Below are 13,284 nucleotides of genomic sequence, written 5' to 3' on the forward strand. Positions count from 1 at the left end.
CCCTCCCTCCTCCTCTCCGGAGGTGATGCAGGTAACATGCAAATTCATATTTCAACTCCGCCCACACAGCTTAATAGACGCGGTCCTTGCATGTCAGCGTTCATTCAAGCTCTGTCTTCCGGACAGACCTGTCTCTTCACTTGAAGAAGGCCACTTGTGTTGTGGCCAAAACGTCGTGATAATTTTATTGTCTTATTTTATTTTATTATTTTATTCCCATTCTACGTGACTTTACCGAAAGAACCAAGAAGATGAATCCTTGCAGTCATGAAAGCTTTAAACTGAAATTTACTTTTTATTTCACCAGGCAAGGCCCATTAAGCTATATAGATCATTTTCAGAATAGACCTGGCTACAAATGATAGATATACGAGTGGCTTATCACAGATACATTTATTTCAGCCAAATCCTCTAAACGCATGTTGCTTCTAAATGCAGAGGGAAAACCCTGAGGATCTAGAACAAAATCCAGGCGACCACGGGTGAGAACTTGCAAACTCCAAATATACAGGCGACAGGGTCGGGATCGAATCTACCACCTCCTGTATACAAGGCAAAATAGTGAACATCTCACCACCTTGGCGCCTCACTCTCTGACTCAACCATCCACTCACTTACACGCTAACTTACCCACTCAATTTCCCATGTTAAATTTCGATTTAAAGCTTTCGTGACTGCAATGATTCATCTTCTTTGGTTCTTTCGGTAAAGTCACGTAGAATGAGAATAAAATAATAAATTGATAAAATAAAATAACATAACACAATAATATTCTCACGACGTTTCGGCCACAACACAAGCGGCCTTCATCAGGTGAAGGGACGAGACTGTCTGGTAGGACAGCGCCACTCCAGCGCTGTCCTACCAGACAGTCTCGTCCCTTCACCTGATGAAGGCCGCTTGTGTTGTGGCCGAAACGTCGTGAGAATATTATTGTGTTATGTTATTTTATTTTATCAATTTATTATTTTATTCTCATTCTACGTGACTTTACCGAAAGAACCAACGAAGATTCCCATGTTAAATTACCCACCCAGCCGTCACTCACCCATTCACTCACTCACCCAACCCGTCACTCACCCCTCCGCTTACCCACCCACTCACTCATTAACTTGCCCACCTATCTTCTCAACCACTCACCCAGCATCCCACTCAATCTCATACCAAACTAATCTACACACACACACCCACACACCCACTCACTAACCCACTCACCCAGCCACCCACTCAATCTCGTACCCACCAATTCAATCACTTACCCCCCATCCAAGCATTCAATCACCCATTCACTCACCATTTAAATCTCCCACTCATCCAATTACCCTCCCACTCATCCAATCACCCACCCACTAACTCAAACATAAACATCTATTCACTCACCCAATCCTCCGCTCACCTACTCAATCACATAACCACCAACTCAATATCTAACTCAAACACTCACCAACGAACTCTCAACCTCCCACACTCATGCACTCACCCACCTAACCAGTAACTCAACCACACAAATCCACTAATTCACCCCTTTGCTCAGCCAATCAATCACACAACCACCCACTCAATCTATAACCCATCCACTCACTCAACGACCCATCTTCTCACCCACTCAGACAACCACCCACTCAACCACACACTAACTGATCAATCCACTCATTCACCCACCCACCAACTCACCCAACCTCTCACCTCCACCCACCCAACCACCCACTCTCACCCTACTACTCAATCACCCACTCAATTTACAAACTCAATCACCGACTCCATCACCCATCCACCCATATTGACCCACCCCCTAACTCACTCGGACACCCACTCAGCCACCCAATAATTCACCCACTCACTCACCCCAATTATCCAACAACCTACCCACTCAACTCCCCCACCCCTTCACTCATTCACACACCCACTTAACTTCCCACGCTCACCCACCCATACAACCATTAAATTACACATCCACTCACCCCCTCAACCTCCCACAATCATCCACTCACCCACCCACTAACTCATCCACACACACACTCACTAAACCACAAACACTCATTCACCTACCCCTCCGTTCAACCATTCAATCACACGATGATTGATTAAATCACTAACCCGCCCACTCGCTCCCCCACTCACTCCATCACCCACTTACGCACTCCCCAACCCACTCACGCACTCCCCAACCCACTCATCCTCTCACTTACCCAGCCATGCACGCACTCACTGACTCACCGAGCCATTTACACAATTAACAATGCACTTACCAAATCACCCACGCATCCACTCACCCACTCAAACTCCCCCACCCACTCCCCATCCGTCTCACTCACCCACTCGACCCCCCTCACTCACCCACTCGACCTCCCACACTCACCCACCTACTCACCAACCCACTCTCATCCAACCATTCATTCACCCCCTCAACCTCCCACATTCACCCACTCGGCCACCTACCAACTAACTTAACCACATACACCCGCTCACTCAACATTACCTACTCACCCTCTACCCACGCAATCAATCAATGCCTCCTTCACTCACCCAACATTTCACTCACCCAACCCCTCAGCCACCTACCTCCGTCTCAAGCCTCGTGCAGTCCAAGCTCCAGGAGGGCCTCTTCCTCCTCGAACCCGCCGAGGTTGGGTCCCGTATACGTGCCCTCGTGGCCCCGCACGCTCACGCGCACACGGGGTCGCGCGTTTGTTCTCGCCACGCGAACCTCGGCCGTTATCTCCCACCCGAGTCCCCGCCCACTGGGGCCCCATTAGGGTCCCCGTCGGGGGGAACAATGAGGTGTCCATCCGCTGTGTCTCCTCCCCTCTCGACCCCACTAGGACCCCCTGCGCCGCTCACGATATCCCCCCAGGAGGACCCTGTCCCTCCTGTTTCCATCTCGCGGGGTCGCCTCTCCGCACTCCCGCGCTTCAGCAGGCTCAGTGCTTGCACCACCATGCGGCGCTCCTCAGAACCTGCGGGGGTGGACGAGGGTGGGGGGGATCATCATCGTCAGCAGCAGATGCAGCATCATTATTATTATAAGCAGCTACAGCAAGTCCCAGCATCATAATCATCATCTGAATTACCACCACCAGCAGGAGCACTATCATCACCATCTTCAACTTGCCAAGCCATCATCATTAAATCATCACCAGATTAATAGATCTCTACCATCACCATGCGTAAAGACATTAGCATTATAATCACTATCTCCTGCATATCCTAATCTCAACATAATTATCGTTAACATTATAATCAAGATCATATCGATCAACGCACCGGTGTGAATTGTTCTAGTTGTATTCAATACAAATCAGTTAATATTTGCATCACTCGAACGTGCCACACCACTGCTCCACTCCCCGCTGCCCTTCTCCATCCTCCCCCTTGCTCCTTGGCCCCTTACCATCTGCCAACTGCCCCCTTGCTGCCCGGGCTCGTGGGTACCCTCAAAGGATTTGTATTCAGCTGTAATATCGAGGCTAGAATACATTTCCGCGTGATAAGCCACTTCGTTGAGTTATCATTTGTGATAGCCAGGTCGCTTCAGAGAAACATCTATATAGCTCAGTGAGCTTTACCGGGTAAAATACAAAATTGTTTAGTTTTTTTGTCTGATGGTAAGGTACCACGCAAACCACCACCATCATGACTGCTGTCAGGCTCCGTAGAGCAGGGTGCGTGTTTGTTGTCATCGTCTACAAGAGCTACACGTGGCAAACCGGGGGTGCTGTCGCATGGCTCGGCGATTGCGCATTTGCAGAATTAATCTGGCAAGGGTCAAATGATCAGAAAAGGGGCAGTCCAGCAACATGAACCCTTGCACTGTGCCGCTCCCCACACCTGCAACCAACCAGCGTGGTGAAGTATGGTCAAATACACCGCAACGATCCGCTAGGTTGTGGCGGTCCCCATACAGCAGCGGAATCGTGAAAGGGCCATAGCGTGGTCGCACATCCATCGTCCCACGTGATACCACCTGCGGGGCACGCCTCGCAACGCTCAGGTGAGCGTTACCTGCACTTGCTTCCTGCCGGATAGCTTCAACCACCTGCCAGCCATCGTATCCCGAGGGGAGGTCGGGTCGCTTCATTTGCTCGTCGCTCCACAATTGGAAGTTCCTGGCAAAGGTGCGCGAGGTGGATGAGCTGGAGTCCTGTCTGTGAGCGTGTGGGTTTAGCACGCTGCGCTACAATGAATCCGGCGACCCGAGCTCGATTCCCGCTTACAGCCACCATCACACCACTGCGTCCTGGATCTCGAGAGGTCGGTTCAGCCTTAAATTAGTATCTGGTACGATGTGTACATATCGCAACTCGGGAGAAAAAGGCAGCTGAGGGTGGTCCCGGCCACCCACACAGAACATGTGTGAAACCCAGAGATTATGCGTGAAACACGTGCAGATCATTAGAAAAACAGGCAAATATCTTGTGTGATATCAAATATGGATCATGCGTAAAACACATACCGATCATACGCAAGAAACACACACTCAGGCAATGTATGAAAACACACTCATATGCTGCTGTAGGATACGTTGGTTCAGCAGATGTACAGGGTGATGGAATACAATGTTAAGTTTTTTTTTAAATGGCGATGAAGAATATTGTCCATTCATTTGCAGTCCAGCCGTACACTCATTCATTCACGTGCTATCTTTTCGTCTATGCATCGGTCAATCCGCAAGTCAATTATGCAAGAGGACTCAGTCCCCCCCTGCCCCGCCCCCTTCTGCAAGTAGTAGCAGCTCCCTGCACCACCCAGCTAACCCCACACTGCATGCCGCGCAGAGCGCGATGCCTCAAGTTCAAGGTCGTGTGGGTAACACATTACCGTGGTGATTAATTGAAATGTAACTTTTTATTTTACCAGGTAAGTGAGCCATATAGCTCTTTTTAAGAAGCGATCTGGTCACAAATGTTAGTTTTAACGGAGTGGCTCATCTTGTGGAAATTTATAGCAGTAAAATACTCTAAACCAGGGGTCTCAAACTCGCGGCCCGCAGGCCAATTGTGGCCCGCGGAACGATATTTTGTGGCCCACTATTTGGCATCAATTATTTTTTTTTTTTAAATTATTATTTTTTTACCATAGCTCAGGCTCGTGACAGCTTCCGGTGTTTGTTGACAAGTTAGCCAACGCGAATTAGCAACGTTAGTCACTTGGTTGAAACGTGATTCCGGAGTGACACCAAGTGGAAGGAAAATATATCCTGTCACCCAGTGCAAGGTACAGAGGACTTAGGAAGTGGGCGGACTCAACAAGTGTAATCAGTCACCTAATAAAGACAACAGAGTGTTGCAATAGGAAAGGGAAAATAATTACATGGATAGCAAATAGCATGAGATGGGTGGCAAGAACAAAAGCCAAATGTTGGTTAGAACCTGAATATTATAAAGAAGTTATAGATTATTATTATAAGAGAAACAAAGAAAAGGAAAAAGGACAGATATGTGCAATCGCAAAAGAAAATAATTTACCAAGAACAATTTAATCAAAAAGAGCAAGAAATTAAAAGATATAAAACATGAGACAATGCACTTGATGTTAAGAATTAAGACAGGTGGAGTAACATGGACACCACAGTTAGCTCAATGGCATCCAGAGAGATTCGGTAGAGCAGAAGGATATGTAGGATGTGAACAAAAAGAAGAAAATCTAGATCACTTTATTTATGAATGTGAAAGGTATAAACACCTGAGAGAGAACACGATTGATGAATTTAATAATGATAAGAAAAACGAAGTGCTCAAAAAAAGCATGAACAATGATAAAGTTTTCAAATACCTCTCAGAATATATAGAAAGGGCATACTAAATAAGATCCCAAATACTCAGGTATTGGGATAAAAACATGTAAATATATCACCCCCACCTTCCCTGAGCTTTCCAGGATGTTCAAGCGGACCATGTGCCTTTTTGGGAGCACATATCTGTGTGAAAAGCTCTTTTGCACCATGAACTTTAGTAAGTCAAAGTACAGGTCCAAACTTACTGATGAGCATTTCAAGCCATACTGAGGGTCTCAATTGCTTCCTCCCTCAAGCCAAATGTGGCTCAGCTGTGTAAGAAGAGGAAGCGCTGCCAGGTCTATGGAAGCATGGAGTAGGTAAGAGAAGCCTATGTTCTGAAGAACCGTTCATGTTCTGAACTGTTATTAATAAAGATTGAGAAGATTGGATCAGTTGCACTTTTTTTTGGAATACTTGATGCGGCCCAGCCTCACCCAGACTCTACCTCCAGCGGCCCCCAGGTAAGTTGAGTTTGAGACTCCTGCTCTAAACGCATGTTTCTAAATATGGAGGGAAAAACTGGAAGACCTGGAGAACAATCCACGCGACCACGGGAGAGAGACATGCAAACTCCAAATATACAGGAGTCAGGGTCCGGATCGAACCCACGACCTCTTGCATACCAGGTGAAGGAGTTAACATCCCAACACCGCGGCACCCTTATGTACCAGGTTACACAGTCACGGACTCAAATGAAGACACAGCCCCTTCATTTAATAGTCTGTTCGATAAATAAGTGCTGTTAGCGAACACCTATTAAGGCTAGCATGCCACACGAGGGGGTGGGTGGTCAGTTTTACCCAGGATAGCCCTACTGGCTCTTTTCAGAGAGGGTTCTACCACATTTCCCAGCAATGAATACTAGGCACAGTATATTCCAACTGGGTAATTTGCGGGCAATTGTATTTAATTCGGTTAATCTGATCCATGACGCTGGGATCTTCAACGTCCACTGAAGCAGACGGCACATGGTGTCTTTGCGGTGAACACGCCTGTAGCATTAAACAGGGCGGCCGCTGGATTCAAACCGCGAACATCTACGACAAGCGGCACACGTACAACTGCTACAGACACACGCCGAGTGTGTAATCACTCAATATGTGAGTGATTACACGCAACATTGTTGCGTGATTAAACACAACGTTGTTGTGTGTGTAATCACACACAAAAATATTGATGAGACGCAACGACGTTGTGTTGAGTGTAACCACAAACAACAACGTTGTGTTGAGTGTAATCACTCACAACGACGTTGTGTTGAGTGTAATCACTCACAACGACGTTGTGTTGAGTGTAATTACACACAACGACGTTGTGTTTTGTGTAATCACACACAACGACGTTGTGTTTAGTGTAATCACTAACAACGACGTTGTGTTTAGTGTAATCACTAACAACGACGTTGTGCTGAGTGTAATCACTTACAACAACAACGTTGTGTTGAGTGTAATCACAGGCAACAATGTTGATGACACACAGCGTCCAACAGAGGGCGTCGTAGTCGTGCCATGGGGAGGCGGCGAGTGATGAACGCCACTGCGGCGCCGCAAAGAGATCAGAGTCGTGATATTTATTTATTTGTACACTGGAGGAGGAATCCGATGAGCTACGAAGTTTTTATCACAAACGTCCAGCGTCTTGGCCGTCACGATAGAACGAGGCCGATAAACGTGGAGGTATAAATGAGGGTGATGCTAAGTCGGTGTGACGTGCCCTAAGTGAGGATGCCATGGGCGTGTGCGTTGGCCCTGTCAGGAGCGGGTTAGGAGGACGAGGCAAGGGGTGAGGAGGACGAGGTGAAGGGTAAGAAGAACGAGGTCAGGAGGTGAGGTGTGAGGAGGACGAGATGAGGTGTCAGGAGGACGAGGAAAGGGGTGAGGAGAACGAGGAGTGAAGAGAACGAGGGGTGCCGAAGACGAGGGGTGAGGAAGACGAGGGGTGAGGAAGACGAGGGGTGAGGAGGACGAGGGGTGAGCAGAGTGAGGGGTGAGGAGGACGAGAGTGAGGAGGACGAGGGGTGAGGAGAGTGAGGGGTGAGGAGTAAAAAGAACGAGCTGTGGGGGTGAGGACGAGGTGAGGGGTGAGAACGAGGTGAGGGTTGAGGACAAGTGAGGTGGACGAGGTGAGGGGTGAGAATGAGGTGAGGGGTCAAGAGGACGAGGTGAGGGGTCAAGCGGACGACGTGAGGGGTAAGGAGGACGAGGTGAGGGGTGAGGAGAATGAGGAGCAGGGTGCGGTGGACGAGCGAGGGGTGAGGAGGACGAGGGGCGAGGAGGACGGGGGGTGAGAAGTAAGAAGAACGAGGTGTGGGGTGAGGAAGACGAGGGGTGAGGAGAGCGAGGGGTGAGGACAGCGAAGGGTGAGGAGGACGAGGGGTGAGGAGGTGAGGAGCAGGGTGCTGTGGACGAGCGAGGGGTGAGGACGGGGGGTGAGAAGAAAAACGAGGGGTGGGGGTGAGGACGAGGGTTGAGGAGAACGAAAGGTGAAGAGAGCGAGGGGTGAAGAGAGCGAGGGGTGAGGAGAGCGAGAGGTGAGGAGAGCGAGGGGTGAGGAGGCCGAGGGGTGAGGAGGCCGAGGGGTGAGGAGGCCGAGGGGTGACCAGAGCGAGGGGTGAGGAGAGCGAGGGGTGAGGAGGACGAGGGGTGAGGCGGCCGAGTCGAGGGGTGAGGAGGAAGAGGTGAGGGGTAAGAAGAACGCGGTGTGGGTGAGAAGGACGAGGTGAGGAGTGAGGTGGGCGAGGCGTGAGGATGACGAGGCGCGGGTTGCGGTGGACGAGGTGAGGTGAGGGGTGAGGAAGACGAGCTGAGGGGTGAGGAGAACGAGGGGTGAGGAGAACGAGCGGTGAGGAGGACGAGGGGTGAGGAGGACGAGGGGTGAGGAGGTCGAGGGGTGAGGAGGGTGAGGTGAGGGGTGAGTAGGACGAGTCGAGTGGTGAGGACAAGATGAGGGGTAAGAAGAACGAGGTGTGGGGTGAGGAGCACGAGGCAAATGGTGAGAACAGCAAGGGGAGGGGAGGACGAGGAGTGAGGACGAGCTAAGGGTGAGGAGGACGAGGCGAGGGAGAGGTGAGGGGTGAGAAGGACGAGTTGAGCGGTGAGGACGACGACGGGTGAGGAGGACGATGACGGGTGAGGAGGACGAGCTGAGGTGAGAGGACGAGTCGAGGGGTGAGGAGGACGAGGTAAAAGGTGAGGCGGACGAGGGGTGAGGAGAGCGATGGGTGAGGAAGATGAGGCGAGGGGTGAGGAGGACGAGGGGTGAGGGGTGAGGAGGACGAGGGGTGAGGAGGACGAGGTGAGGGGTGAGGAAGACGAGCTGAGGGGTGAGGAGGACGAGGGGTGAGGAGGACGAGCTGAGGGGTAAAGCGGATGAGGTGAGGGGTGAGGAAGACGAGGTGATGGGTGAGGATGAGGTGAGGGGTGTGGACGAGGTGAAAGGTCAAGTGGACGACCTGAGGGGTGAGGACGAGGTGAGGAAGACGAGCTGAGGGGTGAGGAGGACGAGGTGAGGAGGACGAGGGGTGAAGAAGACGAGGTGAGGAGGACGAGGTGAGGGGTGAGGAGGACGAGGTGAGGGTGAGGAGGATGAGCTGAGGGGTAAAGATGACGAGGCAAGGGGTGAGGAGGACGAGGCGAGGACGAGGTGAGGCGTGAGGAGGACGAAGTGAGGGGTGAGGAGGATGAAGTGAGGGGTGAGAACGAGGCGAGGGGTGAGGAGAACGAGGGGTGAGGAGGACGAGGCGAGGGGTGAGGTGAAGAGGACGAGCTGAGGAGGACGAGGTGAGGGGTGAGGAGGACGAGGTGAGGGGTGAGGAGGACGAAGTGAGAAGTGAGTACGAGGCGAGGGGTGAAGAGAACGAGGGGTGAGGAGAACGAGGGGTGAGGAGAACGAGGGGTGAGGAGGGTGAGGTGAGGGGTGAGTAGGATGAGTCGAGTGGTGAGGAGGACAAGATGACGGGTAAGAAGAACGAGGTGTGGGGTGAGGAGGACAAGGCAAATGGTGAGGACAGCGAGGGGAGGGGAGGACGAGGAGTGAGGACAAGCTAAGGATGAGGAGGACGAGGCGGGGGAGAGGTGAGCGGTGAGGAGGACGAGGTGAGCGGTGAGGACGACGACGGGTGAGGAGGACGAGCTAAGGTGAGGACGAGTCGAGGGGTGAGGACGAGGTGAAAGGTGAGGCGGACGAGGGGTGAGGAGGACGATGGGTGAGGAAGATGAGGCGAGGGGTGAGGAGGACGAGGGGTGAGGAGGACGAGGGGTGAGGAGGACGAGGGGTGACGATGATGAGAGTGAGGAGGACGAGGGGTGAGGAGAGTGAGAGGTGAGGAGTAAGAAGAACGAGCTATGGGCGTGAGGTGGACGAGGTGAGGGGTGAGAACGAGGTGAGGGGTCAAGAGGACGAGGTGAGGGGTCAAGCGGACAACGTGAAGGGTAAGGAGGACGAGGTGAGGGGTGAGGACGATGAGGAGCAGGGTGCGGTGGACGAGCGAGGGGTGAGGAGAACGAGAAGTGAGGAGGACCGGGTGAGAAATAAGAAGAACGAGGTGTGGGGGTGAGGAGGACGAGGTGTGAGAAGGACGAGGCGAGGGCTGAGGAGAGCGAGGCGTGAGGAGAGCGAGGGGTGAGAAGAGCGAGGGGTGAGGACAGCGAGGGGTGAGGAGGACGAGAGGTGAGGAGGACGAGGGGTGAGGAGGTGAGGAGCAGGGTGTGGTGGACGAGCGAGGGGTGAGGACGGGGGGTGAGAAGAAAAACGAAGTGTGGGGGTGAGGACGAGGGTTGAGGAGAGCGAGGGGTGAGGACGACGAGGGGTGAGGAGGACGAGTCGAGGGGTGAGGAGGAAGAGGTGAGGGGTATGAAGAACGCGGTGTGGGTGAGAAGGACGAGGTGAGGGGTGAGACGGGCGAGGCGTGAGGATGACGAGGCGCGGGGTGCGGTGGACAAGGTGAGGGGTGAGGAAGACGAGCTGAGGGGTGAGGAGAACGAGCGGTGAGGAGGACAATGGGTGAGGACGAGGGGTGAGGAGGGTGAGGTGAGGTGAGGGGTGAGTAGGATGAGTCGAGTGGTGAGGAGGACAAGATGAGGGGTAAGAAGAACGAGGTGAGGGGTGAGGAGGACGAGGTGAGCGGTGAGGACGACGACGGGTGAGGAGGACGAGCTGAGGTGAAAGGTGAGGACGAGTCGAGGGGTGAGGAGGACGAGGTGAAAGGTGAGGCGGACGAGGGGTTAGGAGGACGAGGGGTGAGGAGGACGAGGGGTGAGGAGGACGAGGGGTGAGGACGACGAGGGGTGAGGAGGACGAGTCGAGCGGTGAGGAGGAAGAGGTGAGGGGTAAGAAGAACGCGGTGTGGGTGAGAAAGACGAGGTGAGGGGTGAGGCGGGCGAGGCGTGAGGATGACGAGGCGCGGGGTGGGGTGCACAAGGTGAGGGGTGAGGAAGACGAGCTGAGGGGTGAGGAGAACGAGGGGTGAGGAGAACGAGCGGTGAGGAGGACAATGGGTGAAGAGGACAATGGGTAAGGAGGACGAGGCGTGAGGAGGGTGAGGTGAGGGGTGAGTAGGACGAGTCGAGTGGTGAGGAGGATAAGATGAGGGGTAAGAAGAACGAGGTGTGGGGTGAGGAGGACGAGGCAAATGGTGAGGACAGCGAGGGGAGGGGAGGACGAGGAGGACGAGCTAAGGGTGAGGAGGACGAGGCGAGGGAGAGGTGAGGGGTGAGGAGGACGAGGTGAGGGGTGAGGAGGACGAGGTGAGCGGTGAGGACGACGAGGGGTGAGGAAGACGAGCTGAGGTGAGAGGTGAGGACGAGTCGAGGGGTGAGGAGGACGAGGTGAAAGGTGAGGCGGACGAGGGGTGAGGAGGACGATGGGTGAGGAAGATGAGGCGTGAGGGGTGACGAGGACGAGGGGTGAGGGGTGAGGAGGGGTGAGGGGTGAGGAGGACGAGAAGTGAGGAGGACGGGGGGTGAGAAGTAAGAAGAACGAGGTGTGGGGGTGAGGAGGACGAAGCGAGGGCTGAGGAGAGCGAGGGATGAGGAGGACGAGGGGTGAGGAGGACGAAGGATGAGGAGGTGAGGAGCAGGGTGCGGTGGACGAGCGAGGGGTGAGGACGGGTGAGAAGAAAAACGAGGTGAGGACGAGGGTTGAGGAGAGCGAGGGGTGAAGAGAGCGAGGGGTGAGGAGAGCGAGGGGTGAGGAAGACGAGGGGTGAGGAGAGCGAGGGGTGAGGAAGACGAGGGGTGAGGAAGACGAGGGGTGAGGAGAGCGAGGGGTGAGGAGGACGAGGGGTGAGGAGGACGAGGGGTGAGGAGGACGAGTCGAGGGGTGAGGAGGAAGAGGTGAGGGGTAAGAAGAATGCGGTGTGGGTGACAAGGACGAGGTGAGGGGTGAGGTGGGCGATGCGTGAGGATGACGAGGCGCGGGGTGGGGTGGACGAGGTGAGGGGTGAGGAAGACGAGCTGAGGGGTGAGGAGAACGAGTGGTGAGGAGGACAATGTGTGAGGAGGACAATGGGTGAGGAGGCCGAGGGGTGAGGAGGACGAGGGGTGAGGAGGGTGAGGTGAGGGGTAAGAAGAACAAGGTGTGGGGTGAGGAGGACGAGGCAAATGGTGAGGACAGCGAGGGGAGGGGAGGACGAGGAGTGAGGACGAGCTAAAGGTGAGTAGGACGAGGCGAGGGAGAGGTGAGGGGTGAGAAGGACGAGGTGAGCGGTGAGGACGACAACGGGTGAGGAGGACGAGCTGAGGTGAGAGGACGAGTCGAGGGGTGAGGAGGACGAGGTAAAAGGTGAGGCAGACGAGGGGTGAGGAGGACGATGGGTGAGAAAGATGAGGCGAGGGGTGAGGAGGACGAGGGGTGAGGAGGACGAGGGGTGAGGAGGATGAGGGGTGAGAAGGACGAGTCGAGGGGTGAGGAGGACGAGGTGAGGGGTGAGGAAGACGAGCTGAGGGGTGAAGACGAGGGGTGAGGAGGACGAGGCGAGGGGTGAGGAGGAGGCGAGGGGTGAGAACGAGGGTTGAGGAGGACGAGGAAATGGGTGAGGAGGACGAGGTGATGGGTGAGGACGAGGTGAGGAGAGCGAGGGGTTAGAGAAGGACGAGGTGAGGGTGAGGAGGATGAGCTAAGGGGTAAAGATGACGAGGCAAGGGGTGAGGACGAGGCGAGGACGAGGTGAGGGGTGAGGAGGACGAAGTGAGGGCGAGGTGAGGGGCGAGGAATACGAGCTGAGGGTTGAGAAGGACGAGGTGAGGGGTGAGGAGGACGAGGCGACCCGAGCTCGATTCCCGCTTACAGCCACCATCACCACTGCGTCCTGGATCTCGAGAGGTCGGTTCAGCCTTAAATTAGTATCTGGTACGATGTGTACACATCGCAACTCGGGAGAAAAAGGCAGCTTAGAGTGGTCCCGGCCACCCACACAGAACATGTGTGAAACCCAGAGATTATGTGTGAAACACGTGCAGATCATTAGAAAAACAGGCAAATATCTTGTGTGATATCAAATATGGATCATG

The 13,284-nt window shown here is 53.8% G+C and overlaps 1 protein-coding gene across 2 annotated transcripts in view; it reads right to left on the reverse strand.

The window, feature by feature from the left end:
• The window catches only part of LOC142906676 (fructosamine-3-kinase-like), a 54,057-nt gene that overhangs the window by 10,157 nt on the left and 30,616 nt on the right, over positions 1–13,284 (reverse strand). The window contains exon 1 of one of the 2 annotated variants that reach the window (XM_076054964.1): positions 2,563–2,818. The exons of the other annotated variant lie outside the window; for it this stretch is intronic. The gene's annotated coding sequence lies outside the window, so the exon portion shown is untranslated. Of the gene's footprint in view, positions 1–2,562; positions 2,819–13,284 lie in introns of those variants that run through there. 2 annotated transcript variants of the gene reach the window in all.

This window comes from Petromyzon marinus, chromosome 69, assembly GCF_048934315.1.
Source record: "Petromyzon marinus isolate PM22_M1 ecotype Great Lakes invasive population chromosome 69, UKy_Petmar_22M1.pri1.0, whole genome shotgun sequence".
In the NCBI taxonomy this organism is placed as follows: Eukaryota; Metazoa; Chordata; class Hyperoartia; order Petromyzontiformes; family Petromyzontidae; genus Petromyzon; species Petromyzon marinus.